The 20,582-nt window shown below is 42.6% G+C and overlaps 1 long non-coding RNA gene across 1 annotated transcript; it reads right to left on the reverse strand.

Annotated features, from left to right (window-relative positions):
• Positions 1-11,067: 11,067 nt before the first annotated feature.
• On the reverse strand, positions 11,068-16,725 carry LOC123743117 (uncharacterized). Its single transcript, XR_006769903.1, has 2 exons — positions 16,306-16,725; positions 11,068-13,838 (listed from the first exon to the last, which is right to left on the reverse strand). It is a non-coding gene; the product is annotated as an uncharacterized lncRNA (long non-coding RNA).
• Between the last annotated feature and the right edge of the window lie 3,857 nt (positions 16,726-20,582).

Consider the following 20,582-nt stretch of genomic DNA (forward strand, 5'->3'; position numbering starts at 1 on the left):
GTTTACAGACAGATTATTTCACTTATGATTCACTGTATCACAAGTCCAGTGGATAAGAAGTTTACATACACTAAGTTGATTGTACCTTTAAACAGCTTGGAAAATTCCAGAAAATGATGTCATGGCTTTAGAAGCTTCTGATAGGCTAATTTACATAATTTGAGTCAATTGGAGTTGTACCTGTGGATGTATTTCAAGGCCTACCTTCAAACCCAATGCCTCTTTGCTTGACATCAATCGAAAATCAAAAGAAATCAGCCAAGACCTCAGAAAACAAATTGTAGACCTCCACAAGTCTGGTTCATCCTTGGGAGCAATTTCCAAACACCTGAAGGTACCACGTTTATCTGTATAAACAATAGTACGCAAGTATAAACACCATAGGACCACGCAGCCGTCATATTGCTCAGGAAGGAGACACGTTCTGTCTCCTAGAGATGAACATACTTTGGTGTGAAAAGTGCAAATCAATCCCAGAACAAAGGACCTTGTGAAGATGCTGGAGGAAACAGGTACAGGTACAGGTATCTATATCCACAGTAAAACGAGTCCTATATCGACATAACCTGAAAGGCCGCTCAGCAAGGAAGAAGCCACTGCTCCAAGACAGCCATAAAAAAGCCAGACTACGGTTTGCAACTGCACATGGGGACAAAGATCATACTTTTTTGAGAAATGTCCTCTGGTCTGTTGAAACAAAAAGAAATAACTGTTTGGCCATAATGACTATCGTTATGTTTGGAGGAAAAAGGGGGAAGCTTGCAAGCCGAAGGACACTATCCCAACCGTGAAGCACGGGGGTGGCAGCATCATGTTGTGGGGGTGCTTTGCTGCAGGTGGGACTGGTGCACTTCACAAAATAGATGGCATCATGAGGGAGGAAAATTACTTGGATATATTGAAGCAACATCTCAAGACATCAGTCAAGAAGTTAAAGCTTGGTCTCAAATGTCTCTTCCAAATGGACAATGACCCCACGCATACTTCCAAAGTTGTGGCAAAATGGCTTAAGGACAACAAAGTCAAGGTATTGGAGTGGCCATCACAAAGCCCTGACCTCAATCCTATAGAAAATTTGTGGGCAGAACTGAAAAAGCGTGTGCGAGCAAGGAGGCCTACAAAACCTGACTCAGTTACACCAGCTATGTCAGGAGTAATGGGCCAAAATTACCCAACTTATTGTGGGAAGGTGGTGGAAGGCTACCTGAAACATTTGACCTAAGTGAAACAATTAAAAGGCAATGCTACCAAATACTAATTGAGTCTATGTAAACTTCTGAGCCACTGGGAATGTGACGAATGAAATAAAAGCTGAAATAAATCATTCTCTCTACTATTATTCTGACATTTCACGTTCTTAAAATAAAGTGGTGATCCTAACTGACCTAAGACAGGGATTTTTACTTGGATCTAATGTCAGGAATTGTGAAAAACTGAGTTTAAATGTAATTGGCTAAGGTGTATGTAAACTTCCGACTTCAACTGTACATCTGTTTTTCAATTGTCTGAAAGATTGCCAGTCCACTAAAGAGTCAGTTGTCTTTGCTTTGGCCCAGGCCTGATTTCTCCTCTGAATGAGCTCAGATATCTTTGACACTGATTTGTTTAAATGGGGCGTGTTTATCTGCCAGAGAAATAAATATGGAGGATACATTTTCTAGAGCTAACTCAGGGTCAGGAATACAGGAGACAGTGGCTAAATCAGAGCAGAACATGTCATGTAAAAATGTCTCATCTTAATTAAACAAAGATTAGTATTTTGCTGTTTCCTATCTCTAATACATACTATAGGACAATGATCACTGAGATCATATGCAAATACTCCACTAGACAAATATTTATGGGGGTTATTAGTAATAATTAAATCAATCAATGAAGAGTTAACAAGGTTTTTCACAGTTAGTCGTGTAGGTTTTGATATTGAGTGAGATAGCGTCAGCCATGGCAGTAGGGGGCGGTAAAGCCCAGCAACAAATAAATGTGTATTCTGGTTTATGGACACATCTACAACCAGGGGCTCAAAGTTCTTGGGAACAGAAATATTTAAAATTGGGATGCCACAAAATTTGATTTGACATTTCTTTTCTCGTTTTTTGGGGTTTAACCTTTATTTAACTAGGCAAGTCAGTTAAGAACAAATTCTTATTTACAATGACGGCCTTCCAGAAGGCAAAAGACCTCCTGCGGCTGAGATTCAAAATATATTTTTTAAAAGAAATATAGGACAAAACACACATCACGACAAGAGAGACACCACAGCACTACATAAATAGAGACCTAAGACAACAACATAGCAATGCAGCAACACATGAAAACACAGCAAGGTAGCAACACAATATGGCAGCAGCACAACATGTTAGCTGCACAAAACATGGTACAAACATTATTGGGCACAGACAACAGCACAAAAGGCAAGAAGGTAGAGACAACAATACATCACACAAAGCAGCCACAAATGTCAGTAAGAGTGTCTATGATTGAGTCTTTGAATGAAGAGATTGAGATAAAACTGACCAGTTTGTGTGTTTTGTTGCAGCTCGTTCCAGTCGCTAGCTGCAGTGAACTGAAAAGAGGAGCGACCCAGGGATGTGTGTGCTTTAGGGACCTTTAACAGACTGTGACTGGCAGAACGAGTGTTGTATGTGGAGGATGAGGGCTGCAGTACATCTCAAATAGGGGGGAGTGAGGCCTAAGAGGGTTTTATAAATAAGCATCAACCAGTGGGTCTTGCGACGGGTATACAGAGATGACCAGTTTACAGAGGAGTATAGAGTGCAGTGATGTGTCCTATAGGGAGCATTGGTGCAAATCTGATGGCCGAATGGTAAAGAACATCTAGCCGCTCGAGAGCACCCTTACCTGCCGATCTATAAATTATGTCTCCGTAATCTAGCATGAGTAGGATTGTCATCTGAATCAGGGTTGTGGTGAAAGAGGAGCGATTACAATAGAGGAAAACAAGTCTAGATTTAACCTTAGCATGCAGCTTTGATATGTGCTGAGAGAAGGACAGTGCACCGTCTAGCCATACTCCCAAGTACTACAGAGGTAGTAATCACACCGGTGGGGAGAGGGGCATTCTTCTTACCAAACCACATGACTTTTGTTTTGGAGGTGTTCAGAACAAGGTTAAGGGCAGAGAAAGCTTGTTGGACACTAAGAAAGATTTGTTGTAGAGCATTTAACACAAAATCCAGGGAGAGGCCAGTTGAGTATAAGACTGTATCATCTGCATATAAATGGATGAGAAAGCTTCCTACTGCTTGAGCTATGTTGTTGATGTAAATTGAGATGAGCGTGGGGCCTAGGATCGAGCCTTGGGGTACTCACTCGGTGACAGGCAGTGGCTGAGACAGCAGATGTTCTAACTTTATACACTGCACTCATTGAGAGAGGAATTAGCAAACCAGGCCAAAGACCGCTCAGAGACACCAATACTCCTTAGCCGGCCGACAAGAATGGAATTGTCTACTGTATCAAAAGCTTTGGCCAAGTCAATAAAAAAAAGCAGCACAACATTGCTTAGAATAAATACAGCACCAGTCAAAAGTTTGGACACACTCATTCAAGGGTTTTTCTTTATTTTTACTATTTTCTACATTGTATAATAATAGTGAAGACATCAAATCTATGAAATAACACATATGGAATCATGTAGTAATCAAAAAAGTGTTAAACATATCAAAATATATTTTATATTTGAGATTCTTCAAAGTAGCCACCCTTTGCCTTGATGACAGCTATGCACACACTTGGCATTCTCTCAACCAGCTTCTTGAGGTAGTCACCTGGATTGCATTTCAATTAACAGGTGTGCCTTGTTAAAAGTTAATATGTGGAATTGATTTCCTTCTTAATGCGTTTGAGCCAATCAGTTGTGTTGTGACAACGTGGGGGTGGTATACAGAAGATAGCCCTATTTGGTAAAAGATCAAGTCCATTTTATGGCAAGAACAACTCCAATAAGAGAAACGACAGTCCATCATTTACTTTAAGATATGAAGGTCAGTCAATCTGTAAAATTTCAAGACATTTTGACGTTTCTTCAAATGCAGTCGCAAAAACCATCAAGTGCTATGATGAAACTGGCTCTCATGAGGACCGCCACAGGAAAGGAAGACCCAGAGTTACCTTCTGCTGTAGAAGATAAGTTCATTAGAGTTACCATGCTCAGAAGTTGCAGCTCAAATAAATGCTTCACAGAGTTCAAGTAACAGACACATCTCAACATCAATTGTTCAGAAGAGACTGTGAATCAGGCCTTCATGGTCAATTTTGCTGCAAATAAACCACTACTAAAGGACACCAATAAGAAGAAGAGACTTGCTTGGGCCAAGAAACACAAGCAATGGACATTAGACCGGTGGAAATCTGTCCTTTGGTGTCCAAATCTGCGATTTTTGGTTTCAACCGCAGTGTCTTTGTGAGATGCAAAGTAGGTTAACGGATAATTGTTTTGCATTTGTGTTTCCCACCGTGAGGCATAGAGGAGGAGGTGTGGAGGTGCTTTGCTTCGGACACACTGTCTGTGATGTATTTAGAATTCAAGTCACACTTAACCAACATGGCTACCGCAGCATTCTGCAGCAATACGCCGTCCCATCTGGTTTGCACTTAATGGAACTATCATTTGTTTTTCAACAGGACAATGACCCAAAACACACCTCCAGGCTGTGTAAGGGCTATTTGACCAATAAAAGTGATGGAGTGCTGCATCAGATGTCCTGGCCTCCACAATCACCCAACCTCAACCCAATTGAGAGGGTTTGGGATGAGTTGGACCGCAGAGAGAAGGAAAAGCAGCCAACAAGTGCTTAGCATATGTGGGAACTCCTTCAAGACTGTTGGAAAAGCATTCCTAATGAAGCTGGTTGAGATAGTGCCAAGAATGTGCAAAGCTGTCATCAAGGCAAAGGGTGGCTACTTTGAAGAATCTCAAATATAACATATATTTTTTGTTCTTTAACACTTTTTTGGTTACTACATGATTCCATGTGTTATTTAATAGTTTTGATGTCTTCACTGTTATTCTACAATGTAGAAAATAGTAAATAAATAAATAAATAAAACTGGAATGAGTTGGTGTGTCCAAACTTTTGACTGCTACTGTATATACAGTATTTCATGAACATATTGCAAATATATTTAAATATATTTTGAATTTACCACCCTACATTTCAAAATATAATGTAACTTATTATTTAATTAAACTTTCAGTAGGGGTACAATTCCCTTGGAGTCATTAGTCTCTATGTTTCGTGCTGTGCTTGTACTGGAGCACTAAAATACCCTTTATTTTGATGTGACCCTTTCCCTTTCCCTCACACTGAGGTCACACAGCACCTCTATATCCATCACTGGGCAAAAACGAAGCACTTCTGGTGGACACACGCATGTATGCTCTCCAGATTGCATAAACCTACACACACACACACACACACACACACACACACACACACACACACACACACACACACACACACACACACACACACACACACACACACACACACACACACACACACACACACACACACACACACACAGTATCTTGGATTGGTTTTGGTGTGTGAAAAAGGTCAATATATCTACCAGTAGAGGACAGCAGTGAGTTGTGAATTTTTGCCATAGTTGCTACAGAAGCGATAATCTGGAAATTGTCAACAGGCTGCCATTGCTGCTAAAATAAAATACAGTCCATTGAGATCAGTTGTTCTGCCTAGAGAGGCAATCTCAACTTCCTGTATCTTGCAAAAATGATTAGTTGTCGGTCCTCACCTCCTCGATAGCCTCCTTTTGGCAAGAAAGGACAAGTATATCCTACCTGAGTCCTTCACAGAAGACTTTTGAAATTTGCCAGAGCCCTTTAGAATCAGCTATTGTTTTCTGGAAAGAGGAAAACATGCAAACATTTCAAAACGATATGTTACTTATCCTTTTATCTAAACTTGCACAACTAGCTACATTTGTTTTGATCACTTTATACATTTACATTGGGATTCCTGTACACTTCATTTGCCTGATAACGCGCAATTGGATGAGAGTATCATTTCATACAAGTGCATGTTCGTCCACTTCTTGCTGCCTCTCCCCGATTACCTTTGACCTTTTAAGGAGGCCAGAGAGGAAGGAGGAGAGATGACAGAGGTGAGCAAATCTAAATGAGAAACGGGCAATTACAATCCTCTGCTTAGTCACTCCTGCTCAAAGGGAGAATCACCTGAATGTTAAATGTTTGTCCTTGGCAGTGAATGACCCGTGACGAGTATTAATAACAACGCTTTCATACACTGACAATGACAGGAAGTTGGGAGAATTGATGTTTCTGATTCAGTGTGACAAACACAGTGGCTCTGTGGAATCAAGCCCATTATAACCGAGCTGGCAGAGAGGGAGCGAGAGGAGCCTCACAGCCATATGAACACAAAGGAGAGGGGGAAGCATGGGGAGAGAGTGAAAAGAAAACTCAAAAACTTGTATTCCATAGCCTTTGAGTGCTTGTTGATAATATGATGTTGTGGGTTTGCATGGCAATTCTCTTACATTATAAATGTAACTGCATTTATAAATGTGGACATGAAAGTAACTCCCTACATAACTTGGTTTTATGTGTTTACATGTACTTTACATCTCTGTTATGTATAGTTATTGGAATGCAGTGTGGCTCCCAGTTGAAGCCATACTCTCGACTCCGACTGAAGAAGAGATCGATGTTCATTGTGTTAGAACATCTGTTCCTGCCACCTTAGGTACACTCTTAGAAAAAAGGTTTCCAAAAGGGTTCTTTGGCTGTCCCCATAGAACCCTTTCTGGTTCCAGGTAAAATCATTTTTGTTTCCTGGTAGAACCCTTTTGGGTTCCATCTATGAAAAGGGTTCTTCATGGAACCCAAAAGGGTTCTACCTGGAACCAGAAAGGGTTCTTCCTATGCGGACAGCCGGAGAACTCTTTTAGGTTCTAGATAGCACCTTTGTTTCTAAGAGTTTATTCTGCCTGTCTTGGCATCCATGAGTACACACCACCGAACCTAAATATAGACAATCCAAACTCCAATACATCACACACCTCAAGCACATGTCCAGTACAGACAGGACAATGAAGAGTGTTAGCTCTCTATTTTCAAGTCTGACTCAATGTCTGCATTGCCAGACACTCTGTATCATTGATGTCAGTGTAAGCGGAGAAACTTGTTAGTGGGAAGGCTTTGGACTGGGGCAGGGATGAGGTTATCACAATGTTCTCATCACTATTCCTTAGCATTTTTGCAGTGTCCCTCAGTGTGTCCCTCTCTAACAGAGAGGTGGGCTTTACAATCACCCTGCCATTGGCAATGACAATCTTCATGATTGATCACTCTCCTCTTCACCGTGGAGAGAGAGAAACAGACAGCTGAATAAGAAAAGAGAGAAAAACAGGGGCGTTGAGGATCCCTCAAGGTCAGTGTGATGTCCAGGCTTTTGTTTTCATCATTTAGATCAGTGGTCCTGGCGAACCACGAGGGAGGGAAGCCAGGCTTCCCCCCAAAATTGACCGATTCATAAAAAATAAAAAACATATTAAATAACGTATCTTTTGTCTCTTTGTGTTTCATAATTTTCCTTCAATTCGCAAGAGGTTGAATGAATCCCACCGGAAAAAGCATACAAGCGAGCAAAACAGTGGCCCTCTTTCTCAGTATGTGAAGCCCAAGCCCTTCTGTCTGATGCTGTCTGGTCAAAAAGAGTATGATATTGTTGCCGCCCATAGCATTGAATGCAAGGGAGCCAGCGAGCATTTGGCCTCCCTTGATAGATTAAAAAGATATATATATATATATATATATATATATATATATATATATATATATATATTTAGCCAATCAGCGTTGAGCTAAACTGAGTGAGCTCAACTGTGAATGGTCCTGGCACACCCAAAAAATGTGTCAAGGGAAGCCAGTTTGAATTTGGCTTCACACCAATCACATCACATCAAAAGCAGAACGTAATGTACAGAAAAACTCTTACAGAAAAAACTGTTGCATCTCGTTGAGTTGTTGTCCTCCAGTGGCTAGCTAGCTAACTAAAATTGTCCCTTTCCTAAATTAGCCATGGATGGAGATAGTGATTTGGACTTGTGGTGTTACTTAATTCTCTGTACTGGCCAATGATTATAACCACGATTCTGATCCAACCATAAATGAAAACGTTGTGCCCCTGGCCTGAAAGGATGGAAGTTCAATATGTAGCTAGATGTAGTAGGCTAATGTTAACTAGCTGGCCTGGCTCATCGTTACCCATGAAAGGAAGTTAGACTAGTGAGCAAGCATTTTTGCCAGGTAGTGTGGGACAACAAAAACTAACAGCGTGCACTGTACAACAGAGTCATAGACTGTTTCGGCAACATGGAAGAGAGGAGGATGTCATTTCTACAAGTAGGGTGAGTCAACATGTTTTTTTTCTACTTGCAAGCACACGCAAGCACACACGTTACGTTATGGTAGTCCATCGTATCCGATGATGACTTCCACTTCTGAGGTAACGGTCGATTCTTTGGTGACTGTAGAGTCCAGTATGCAGTCTGTGTTGGCGTGGTCAGGCATGGTTGCATGTCTCCTGAGCTGTTTTTCCTGTTTCTTTCTGCTCCTCCCCTCCCACCTCTATACACTTCTCTGGCAGAGTTGCCGCCAGGTGGAAAGGTTGGCAGCAGCAGCAACCTCCATGTCTGTGGGTTTGATGTTGCACTTATTCAGTGATGTTTTCATCTGCCCCCCTGCAGACCGCCGACCAAGGTGTAGCTGGCCATATAGGATCTTCCGTGGCAAGCGCTCCTGAGACATTCTAATGACATTGTTATGCCGAATGGAATAGGGGAACCCAAGAACAGACTCAGACGAGGAGACTAGGATCAAGTAACCAAGATATTTATTGAAACACAGGGGGAAGATGGAGCGCAGATCAGGGGAAGCTCAGGCGGGTTGCAGGAAACCAGGTGCTGAGGCTGGAGCAAGAGGTGTTGGGACAGGGTAAGCAGGTCCGGAGGGGAATCCAAAGGAGTAGTAGAGTGGGGAATCCAGGACAGAGTAGCAGGATGACAAGACATGAGACTGGAGACAGGGACAAGAGACAGAACGGGCACAATTGAAGCGGAGAGGAAAACAGCATCAGGCAAGGAAAACAGGCATAGCAGGATAACGGGATCTGAATAGTAACAAACGGCTAGAAACGTAGACTGACTGAGCAGAGATTACGATCTGGCAGCGTGAAAGTGGCAGGGCTGAGTATTAGTAGAGGTCTTGATTATGGAACAGGTTGCAGCTGGTGGGGATCTGCTCTGACTCTAGCACACCTGTCTCTGCCCACACAATCACACAATCACACAATCACACAGAGAGAGAGAGAGAGAGAGAGAGAGAGAGAGAGAGAGAGAGATAGAGAGCGAGAGAGAGAGAGAGAGAGAGAGAGAGAGAGAGAGAGAGAGAGAGAGACAGGAAAAGAGCACTGGGGTAGGCGGCAGGTCAAGGAGGCACAGGATGAGCAGTAGAGGGCGTTGCAGGAGCAGATGTGACAGACATGCCCAAGCCAGCGCAGTTGGTGTTGGGTGACCATGGCCTTCATACTCTTGCAGTTGGTCTTAGCTAGTATTTCTGTACGGGGCACACGGTCACACCAGGTGATTCTCAGGATGCGCTGCAGGCATCTTATGTGGAATTGCTCGAGCTGCTTGTTGTGGCGACTGTAAGTGACCACAGCTGCAAAGAAGTGTGGTGATGCAGATGGCTTGACAGACAGCGACTTTGATGTGGAGTTGGAGATCCCTGTTTAGAAGACCCTGCGTCTGAGCTTCCTGAAGCCAGATGATGCTTGCTTGATCCTGTTTTGAATTTTGAGGTCAATGCTGCAGTCCTCCGAGAGGATGCTGCCCAGGTATTTGAAGGACGCGACTATTGCCAGTGATTTGTGTTCAATGGTGAAGACAGGCATTGTGGGTGGAGGGCTGGATCTTCATTGGCAGACCACCTCTGTCTTGGTGGTGTTGATAGACAGTCCCATCCTTCTGTAGACCCTCACAGCCACTTCAAGGACGGACCGAAGGTCTTCTGGAGTGTGGGCCACAAGAGCACATCATTAGCATACTCCAGCTCAAGAACCTGCTCTGTCAAAACCTTGGTGGTTGTTTGGAGCCTCCTGATGTTGAATAGGTTTCCATCCAGCCTGAAGTCCACCGCAACCCCGCTGCTGTCCTCAAGCTCCTTACGGAGAAGCTGGGTGACACATAGGATGAAGATTTTAAATGGTACAGGCGCCAGCACACACCCCTGTCTCCGATGCTTACTCAAAAGGGCATTGACTCCTGCCCTCCAATGGCCACCGAGCCATTATCCCTTTATGGAACTGGCAAAGAATGTTGACAAATTTGTCTGGACAGCCAAATTTGAGTAGACACACACACACATGCACACAGCCAGATCATATTTATCTTACGTTGATTGGACTAAATAGTTTTTGGTATCTTCTAGTTTTGTCACTGTATTAGACGAAGCGTAGATGATTTGATGATGTTGAAGTTGAAATGGTGCTGGAATGGTGGAGGCAGCTCCTGTTTTCTTTGTGACTTGTGGCAACTCTCTGTTGTTCTAAATCAATAGTTGTTTAGTAGTCTGAAAATGTTGGAAACATTAACTTGCTTGACCATGCTGTAGATCATGTAACTGTTTGTTACATGTAAAATGCTTTGTGGATTTCACCGGACAGAGGTTGCTCTCCGGTTTTGTGATGAACCAAAGGTGTGGTTGAATTTATTCTGCCATTGTGTCTTCTTATTGTCTTGACATTTAAGTCTATATATCACGGTCGCAAGGCATACGAATTAACAAGCTATTGAGCAAACAACGTAATATGGCTTTTTTCCCCCTGGCTTGGCTTCCCCGGTGGTTGGCTTCCCTCGTGGTTGGCTTCCCCGGTGATTTTACCCACACACCGCTACTGTTTAGGCTAACACCAGAAAGATCAGTAATGGTTAGGCCTACATAATGTTGTGATGTCACCTGAATATCCATGAGTTAAGTAAATAATAATAAAACAAAATGAATCTTGTTTGCTGAGGGGGTATTATTCATCTTCGTATGCATTTAAACAAAACGTAATCTCCAGAGATGGAGAATAACATATTTCCTTTACTAACAAACATGTCATTATCACATCAGCCATTTCCCACACACATAAATACATCTGCCAGCAAATAAAACATTTTAATAAATAAGATGTTTACAAAAAAATCTAGTCATTTGAATTAATCATCTAATTATTATCAAACCTACTCTGTGTTTTGTCCATTAGTAAGACTTGGCATAATTATATGGGTTATACGTGATGTGTGACAGGTGTGGAGACGAGCCGACGACCTCTGGTATGACCTTGTACTGACTACGTTTCCCATCCTGCCCATACGTCATCTCCCAGGTGTGGTAACCACGGTGATGTGTCCCCTCTGCTGTCAGAGAGGGGCAACTGGATCTATGAACCCAATCATTCTTAGGCATCATGGAAATAACATCTGACAGGGTGGCTCAGTGCTCGCTATGGGCATTCCTCCCCTGTGGCCCCTCGACAGGGGACAGAGGAAGCACAGCCATGCGCTCTCAGCGTCTCTCAGCGTCTCTATCTATCTCCCCTGTAAAATAGTACAACTGAAATTCATTATGGAAAAATAAAGTAATTAAATCAAACTCGGGGATTCTTGAGTGCATTACTGTGAGCTGAAAATTCAAAATACGCATCACAATTTCTCACAGGGCATGTATGATTACCAATATTATTGTAATCAATACATAGTTATTTAATTAGAATTTAAATTTAATTGATATATGTAGGCTGATAAATGTGGGTATTAGGTAAAATATTAGATAATAGGTAAAATAAACAAAAGGGATCAATGTGTTCGCAGTTAGAATCAATGTTGCTTGATTTATTTATATTTTCTATTTCCCCTGCCTTGATTTGTATTGTATCTTCATATTTCTACATTGTCTTGTATTTTTGAATTTATATTAGGTTAGGTTATTTCACTTAATATGGAGTAACTCTGTACTTTTGAGTCAATGCATGAGATATCTATTCTACATGACACTTGAAAGCCCTTTCCTGTATCTGACCACAGTCATCTCTCTTTCTCTCCATCTCTTCTTTCTTTCTTTCTTTCTTTCTTTCTTTCTTTCTTTCTTTCTTTCTTTCTTTCTTTCTTTCTTTCTTTCTTTCTTTCTTTCTTTCTTTCTTTCTTTCTTTCTTTCTTTCTTTCTTTCTTTCTTTCTTTCTTTCTTTCTCTCTAGCTCTCTCTCTCACACACACACGTCTTGTTTTTCTAATTTGTCATCTCTTATTTGGCTGATATCAAATAGTGTCTGCCAGCTTGCATAGCAGGGTGTACAGAATCCATTTATCTGTACTGTTAAAGGTCTGCTCTACCTGCCTTGAAGAAATGACACATCTATCAATAGGTAAATAGGTTTCATACTACATGAAAAGGCCATTGCGTTTCTCTCTCTTGTAGAAAGATGTGCATTTATTTGACAAATAGTCTGGTATTACAAACAATTTTGGTCTGATGGGGCTCTATCAACACACTTTCAAATGCTTGCAATGAGCTTCAGACTATGACTGCATGTTGAACACAAGCTAGCAGAAAGGAAATTGCTTTTTTTCAATGTAGATGAGGGGGAGTTGTTATGGAAGGGACCGTCGCCTTGTGAACAACAGAACAGAGAGGAGAGGTAAGGGAGTTGTCACTCCAGCTCTACCATCCAGCCTCCCTGTGGGTTTTCAAACAAGAAGGGGTCGGGAGAGAGACCGTGGGGAAGAGAGATAACAACGAACAAACAAACAAACCGACGCAATTGATTAACACCATTTCATCACACGCTTTATAGCAGAAAAACCTGAAGTGCTATAATGTGTTCTCTCAAATGTACTTCCATAGGCGACACAGTACATAGCACTGTTGAAGCGTTTTGTGATCAATAATGCACGGCTGTCCATCTTGGGAGATGAGACACACCAGAAACACACCGGAGGCATCATCCTTCGTTTTCATATCATCCTGAAGGTCACTGAAGCGATGTGCGTGTCTGCAGTACAGCTGCACCAGAGAAGGAAGTAAATAAAAGAGATGCTGGGTTCACTCCTCTCTTTTTCTAGAGCACTTGGATAATAGATTTTAACGGTCCTCTTTCAGATAATGTGTTGTTAAGCCCATGTATGCATTTGAGTAGGCAAAGAATGTGATTGCCCTCTTCGATTTGTCCACCTATGTTGTACAAATTACAATGCTGGAAATCTGGAAGCCGGATCACTGGGTTAGCTTTAGGTTGAAGGCTACTATCTTAATTCATTAATGTTTTCCTGATTCACTCACATCTCATCTGGAAGGCAATTATAGCAACCCCATGCAGCCACCCCTCACCCACAACCGTACACACACACACACACACACACACACACACACACACACACACACACACACACACACACACACACACACACACACACACACACACACACACACACACACACACACACACACACACACACACAAACACACACTACTAATGCTAATCCTTTCAGGATGACACATATAGATAATCGCCCCCCGACCGTATGAAGCCATGGCCACATGACAGACCAGGTCAATTAGACACCATTAAGGGCTGGTCCCAGAACAGCGGTAAGGACTTCCTGATGTCTTGTTTTTCTCTGCATGGTGCTGCAAACCAAATCCATCTTCTCCCTCACCCAAACCTAATTACAGGTATAGATAGTCTGGGCGAGATGAAAAGCTGGAAGATGCTTTGATGGATGGTAAGGCCTCTGCAAAAAGAACAAACAGGGCATTAACATGACAATAGGGATGATGCAATGGCCTCATACAAAAGGCACAGGAGAGTAGAGGTGGGGGAGAGAAGAAAGAGAGCGAAAAAGCAAAATAGCAGGAGCCGTGAGAGACCAGTAGTGAATAAACTTTGAAGCCCGGGGGGAAACAGAAATCTATCATTTCAATAGAACGGTAGTGGAGTGGTGGTAGTGTGGAGTGAGAGAGAACACCTCCACTCCCTCCTCACATAGTTTCTCCCAGCCCTGTTTTCTATAAGGGATTTGAGCGTGAGCGCTGGGTTAATGGGGATGTTGGAAGCAGGCAGTAGGGAGTGAATAAATGATTTATCCTTCAACAAAGTACACCTCATTAATATTGCATGAGAACGTATTTTAAGGTAAATCATGAAAGCATGGGGCTGTTGCATGATAGTTGTATCAGTTTTAAAGGTCACATCTGTAGCAGCAGCAGCAGTAGCGCTCTTCCTATTCAGAAGATTCAGTTCAGTTTGTGCCTTGGAGTGTGAACAGTGTCAATATGCAGTGTGGGTATGGAGTAAATACGTATAGGGGTCTTTCTGCCCCTCCTCCTCTTCTTCTCCCTCTCTCTCAATTTCTTTCCCTCTCTCTCTCTCTCTCTCTCTTTCTCTCTCTCTCAATTTCTTTCTCTCTGTCTCAATTTCTTTCTCTCACTCTCAATTTCTCTCTCTCTCAATTTCTCTCTCTCTCTCTCTCTCTCTCTCTCTCTCTCTCTCTCTCTCTCTCTCTCTCTCTCTCTCTCTCTCTCTCTCTCTCTCTCTCTGTGCTTTCATAAACTAAGTGCTAAACAGCTTCCTGTATGCAATGGAAAAGTACAATTCTGACTGATTTCTGACTGTTGTTTTTGTTTGTGTTGATGGAAGATTAAATAAACGTATCCAAAGACATTTCATTAACTAAAATAAGGAGTCATACAATAAAAATTCTGAATTCTTACAATTCAAACACAAAATTGTAAAATATTGAGGAATATTATCATTATGATGATAACACGACATATTGCAAATTTCTATTCTCCACTTGGCAATCGCCTTGGTTGTATTCAGAGCCCAAATATGTCATGGTTCAACACACTAAGTGAAAACATGCCATAAACCCAGTTTGATAACACATCACATGATTGAGAGCCTCCAGTAATTCCCATTTTACAACAGAAATATTCCTGTGTGATTTATTCTGTTGACAAGACGCCTTTGTTTTGGATTTTAATCCACTAAACTCTCTGGTCTCAAGTTATTTCACAGCTTTGGTATCCATAGTAATGAACGTGTAACCCCTAAAAGACACAATTACTTTTATATCTGATCTCAATTTCCCCTTCGATGCATTTTCACAGAAGTAACGTTTTTATTATTTGGTTAAAATAAAAATATGGTTAGGAAACCACATTGATTGGTGTTTAGCTGAGATCCAAATGAGTTTGGTTATCATTGACAACGTTATCATTGACAATGTTTAGTCGACACACAAACATGTTATCTACTTGTTTGATAAGCTCTCACTGAATTAGGCTAGATCAAGTGCCATAAATATTTAATATGACTCCAATTAAGAATGAAATTTGCTAAAAGTTTGGGGAAAACTACTTCCTCCAATGTCATAATTCTAAATGGGATTTACAGATGACAGGCAGTTTTTGGAAGACAGGACGTTTGAGACAGCGCAGACAAGACCCAGAGCAAGGCTATTGTTGTGTGTCCCCAGCCCAGAGAGAAGGAGGATGAAGCACCCTGCTGTGACCACTCCCTCCTCATTAGATAAGGACTGATCATTCCTTTGATTATTTATTTATTTAGCTAGGCAAGTCAGTTAAGAACAACAGATTTTTACCTTGTCAGCTCAGGGATTTGATCTTGCAACCTTTTGGTTGCTAGTCCAACGCTCTAACCGCTAGGCTACCTGCCGCCCCAAAGGACTGTCTCAAAGCATATCATAGGACTGACCACGGGTGATTGGAGGTGGTGATGATGATGATGATGATCGATGTGCACATTGAGTGAGTGAACTGTAAAGGCAAAAAGTGGTTTTGTAATTTCCAATATCCATAGTGTGTCAACTGTGTAGCATCCTATTAATATACATTTCCTTTCATAAAAACGAGTATAAAACTATTCCACTGTCCCATGCTTAGAAATGTCCTCTAAATGTAACCAAAGGTGCATATTGACTCCATGACATATCATATAACTACACGCCGACACAAATACTTTGACAGAGTATGTTTACTTTGCTTCTCTAATTTTGAAGTTTGAGACATGTTGTTCTTCACTTGTTTACTGTATTTCAGGGTGTAGAGAGTGTTTTTCGTCAAGCACTCGAACAAAGATGAGAGGAGAAAACAGAGGAAGAGGGAGGAGGGAGAATCTAAAACCACCCATCCCCCCCCTCTCACAAAAAAAAGTAGCTCCATGATTTCCTCCTTTACCTTCTGATGTTGGCGCTGTTCTTTTCCCTTCTTTCTCCCCCTCTTTCTTTTCCTGAAATACTTCCATCTGAGCTTCTCGCACTTCGTGCTACTGCTGCTTCAACTACAACAAATGGAGTTGCCCTAATGTGAAATAGACTCAATCCTATCAAGAACGCAACAGGTTTCCCCAAAAATAGGTGAGAAAAGGTCCTTCGGTTATGAATACAGATAACATAACATTGTAGATGTAGTCGCTAAATCCTGAAATGTACTCACAACTCACTCCTAAAGCCAGAAACGTTTTCTCATTCACCTGTCGGATGATACCATATATCTCAAAGTCAGCTGGGCTTCTGTTGGCTTCAGCTATTATTGTCTGGAGTGTGTGTGAGTGAGTTTTTGTGTGTGTGTGCATGTGTCAGTTTGGGGGAGGGGTAGTGTGTCGAGGAGGGAGGAATTGGAGATTGGGGATTCTAGTCCTCTATTTTTTTGGCAAACTCACTAAACTGAAGCGTTTGTCTTAATTACAAGACGGGTTGAGCACTCAGCCCTACACAAACAACAGCTGTCTCTGACTGACACACACACACACACACACACACACACACACACACACACACACGTGCGAACACAAACACGTGCACACACGCAAGCACGCACACAAGCACACACACACACACACACACACACACACACACACACTACTTACTTAGATGTAATTAGTGTGATCAAGATGAGTGAAGAGATGAAGAGATAAGCAATAGATCTACTTTGAGCCTGTGAATTTCCTAGTATGTGTTATACTGGTCTTGCAATATAATTGTACTTTGCCATTTAAATTCTATAGTCACCTACAAGCAAGGCTTTGCATTATTTTGTGACATATTTATTTTAAAGAATGAGTGTTTAGGTTGCATCATGTGTTTACTGAGGATATCTCAGCAGCAATGTGCTGGCTGGAGAGCCCAGTCAATTGGGCTAATAGAATCCTAATGTCAGACAATGATGTGCATCAAAACCTTTAGGGCAAGGAGCTGCCGAGATGGTCAAATAAAAGATGATCAAATCAAGTAAAAAATTGAATCAAATGTTATTTGTCACGTGCTTCTTAAACAACAGGTGTAGACTAACAGTGAAATGCTTACTTCCTGATGGACCGCCCCCACATCCCCACATCCGCCACGCTGATCCTCAACACAGGGGCCCCTCAGGGGTGCGTGTTCAGCCCCCTCCTGTACTCCCTGTTCACTCATGACTGCACGGCCAGGCACGACTCCAACACCACCATTAAATTTGCCAATGACACAACAGTGGTAGGCCTGATCACCGACAACAATGAGACAGCATATAGGGAGGAGGTCAAAAACCTGGCCGTGTGGTGCCAGGAAAACAACCTCTCCCTCAATGTGGTCAAGACAAAGGAGATGATTGTGGACTACAGGAAAAAGAAGGCCCGAATTCTCATTGACGGGGCTGCAGTGGAGCAGGTTGAGAGGTTGTCCACATCACCAACAAACTAACATGGTCCAAGCACACCAAGACAGTCGTGAAGAGTGTACGACAAAACCTATTCCCCCTCAGGAGACTGAAAAGATTTGGCATGGGTCCCCAGATCCTCAAAAGGTTCTACAGCTGCACCATCGAGAGAATCCTGACTGGTTGCATCACTGCCTGGTATGGCAACTGCTCGGCCTCCGACCGCAAGGCACTACAGATGGTAGTGCGACCTGCCATCCAGGACCTCTTTACCAGGCGGTGTCAGAGAAAGGCCCTAAAAATTGTCTAAGACTCCAGCCACCCTATTCATAGACTGTTCTCTCTGCTACCGCACGCCAAGCGGTACCGGAGCGCCAAATCTAGATCCAAGAGGATTCTAAACAGCTTCTACCCCCAAGCCATAAGACTCCTGATCTAGTCAAATGGCTACCTAGAATTTTTGCATTGCCCTCCCCTCTCCACACCACTGCCACTCTCTGTTATCATCTATGCATAGTCACTTTAATTAACTCTACCTACATGTACATATTACCTCAACTAACCGGTGCCCCCGCACATTGACTCTGTACCGGCACACCCTTGTATATATTGTTATTTTTACTGTTGCTCTTTAGTTACTTGTTACTTTTATCTCTTCTTCTTATCCATATTTTTATAAACTGCACTGTTGGTTAGGGGCTCGTAAGTAAGCATTTCACTGTAAGGTTGTTGTATTCGGCGCATGTGACTAATAACATTTGATTTGATTACTTTACGGGCCATCCCAACAATGCAGAGAGAAAGAAAATAGAGAAATAATAGAAAAGTAATAACATATAATAATAAATACACAATGGGTAACAATAACTTGGCTATATATACGGGGTACCAGTACCGAGTCGATGTGCAGAGGTATGAGGTAATTGAGGTTGATATGTGCAAAACATATAACTAGGAATAGAGTGACTAGGCAACAGGATGGACAATAAACAGTATCAGCAGCGTATGTGAAAAGTAAAAAAAGTATGCAGATAGTTAAATAGTTAACCAAATAGTTACGGGGACTAACGATTTAGCAGTCTGTTCAGGGTCCTGTTGGTTCCAGGCTTGGTGCATAGGTACCGCTTGCCGTGTGGTAACAAAGAGAACGGTTTATGACTTGGGTGGCTGGAGTCTTTGACAATTTTTAGGGCATTCCTCTGACAGCGCCTGGTATAGAGGTCCTGGATGGCAGGGAGCTCGGCCCCAGTGATGTACTGTGCCGTACACACTACCCTTTGTAGCACCTTGCGGTCGGATGCCAAGCAGTGATGCCGCCAGTCAAGATGCTCTCAATGGAGCATCTGTATAACTTTTTCTACAATTGCATGCCAAATATTTTCAGCATCCTGAGGGCCGAAGAGGCATTGTTCTGTCTTTACTTCACAACTGTGTTGGTGTGTGTGGACCATGATAGGTCCTTAGTGATGTGGACACAGAGGAACTTGAAGCTCTCGACCCGCTCCACTACAGCCCTGTCGATGTGAATGGGGGTATACTCGGCCCTCCGTTTCCTGTAGTCCACCATCAGCTCCTTTGTCTTGCTGACGTTGAGGGAGAGGTTGTTGTCCTGGCACCACACTGCCAGGTCTCTGACCTCAATATACTGTAGGCTGATCAGCTCTAAATCAGGTCTACCACCGTAGTGTTGTCAGCAAACTTAATGAATGTTGTTGGAGTCTTGTGTGGCCATGCAGTCGTGGGTGAACAAGAAGTACAGGAGGGGACTAAGCACGCACCCCTGAGGGGACACCATGTTGAGGGTCAGCATGGCGCAGCGGTCTAAGGCACTGCATCTCAGTGCTAGAAGGTCAGTACAGACACCCTGGTTCGAATCCAGGCTGTATCACAACTGGCCATGATTGGGAGTCCCATAGGATGGCACACAGTTGGCCCAGTGTCGCCCGGGTTTGGCTGGTGTGGAGCGTCATTGTAAATTAGAATTTGTTCTTAACTGACTTTCCTAGTCAGGAAGTCCAGGATCAAGTTGCAGAGTGAGATGTTCAGTCCCAGTGTCCTTAGCTTAGTGATGAGTTTGGAGGGCACTATGGTGTTCAATGCTGAGCTGTAGTCAATGAACAGCATTCTCACATGGCTGTTCCTCTTGTCCAGGTGGGAGTGGGCAGTGCGGAGTGCAATAGAGATTTCGTCACCTGTGGATCTGTTCGGTGGAGTGCGAATTGGAGTTGGTCCAGGGTGTCTGGAATGATGGTGTTGGTGTGAGCCATGACCAGCCTTTCAAAGAATTTCATGGCTAGAGATGTGAATGCTACAGGTCGATAGTCATTTAGACAGATTACCTTGGCATTCTTGGGCACAGGGACTATGGTGGGCTGCTTGAAACATGTAGGTATTAACAAAATGGCATGTTTTGAATGAAATGACTGGTGGCTCACTCTACCTGATGAACTGTTACATGAAGTCTTACAATGACAAATAAATAAGGGGCTTATGTACAGGTGCTATTTCAGAACAATGTCATTGGACACCCTAAGCAGCAGAAAGTGCAACCAGCTAGCTTCAGTGACATTATAGTACGAGAGCAAACGTCTTGTATTGGAGTGTGCCAACATAAAATGAGCTTGATAATCAGAACATTTCACGAGCTGAGCTGTCACTCACACGGGCACACAGACACAACCATACACACAGTGTTGGTAGAAATGTCTGTTCGACATGATTCAAGGGATAGTTCACCCAATCTATAAGATATTTGCTTCCTTACCCTGCAAGAGGTCTATGGACAAGGTAAGACATTAATCCATGCTTTGGTTTTGTTT

Source organism: Salmo salar, chromosome ssa05, assembly GCF_905237065.1.
Source record: "Salmo salar chromosome ssa05, Ssal_v3.1, whole genome shotgun sequence".
NCBI classification, from domain to species: Eukaryota; Metazoa; Chordata; class Actinopteri; order Salmoniformes; family Salmonidae; genus Salmo; species Salmo salar.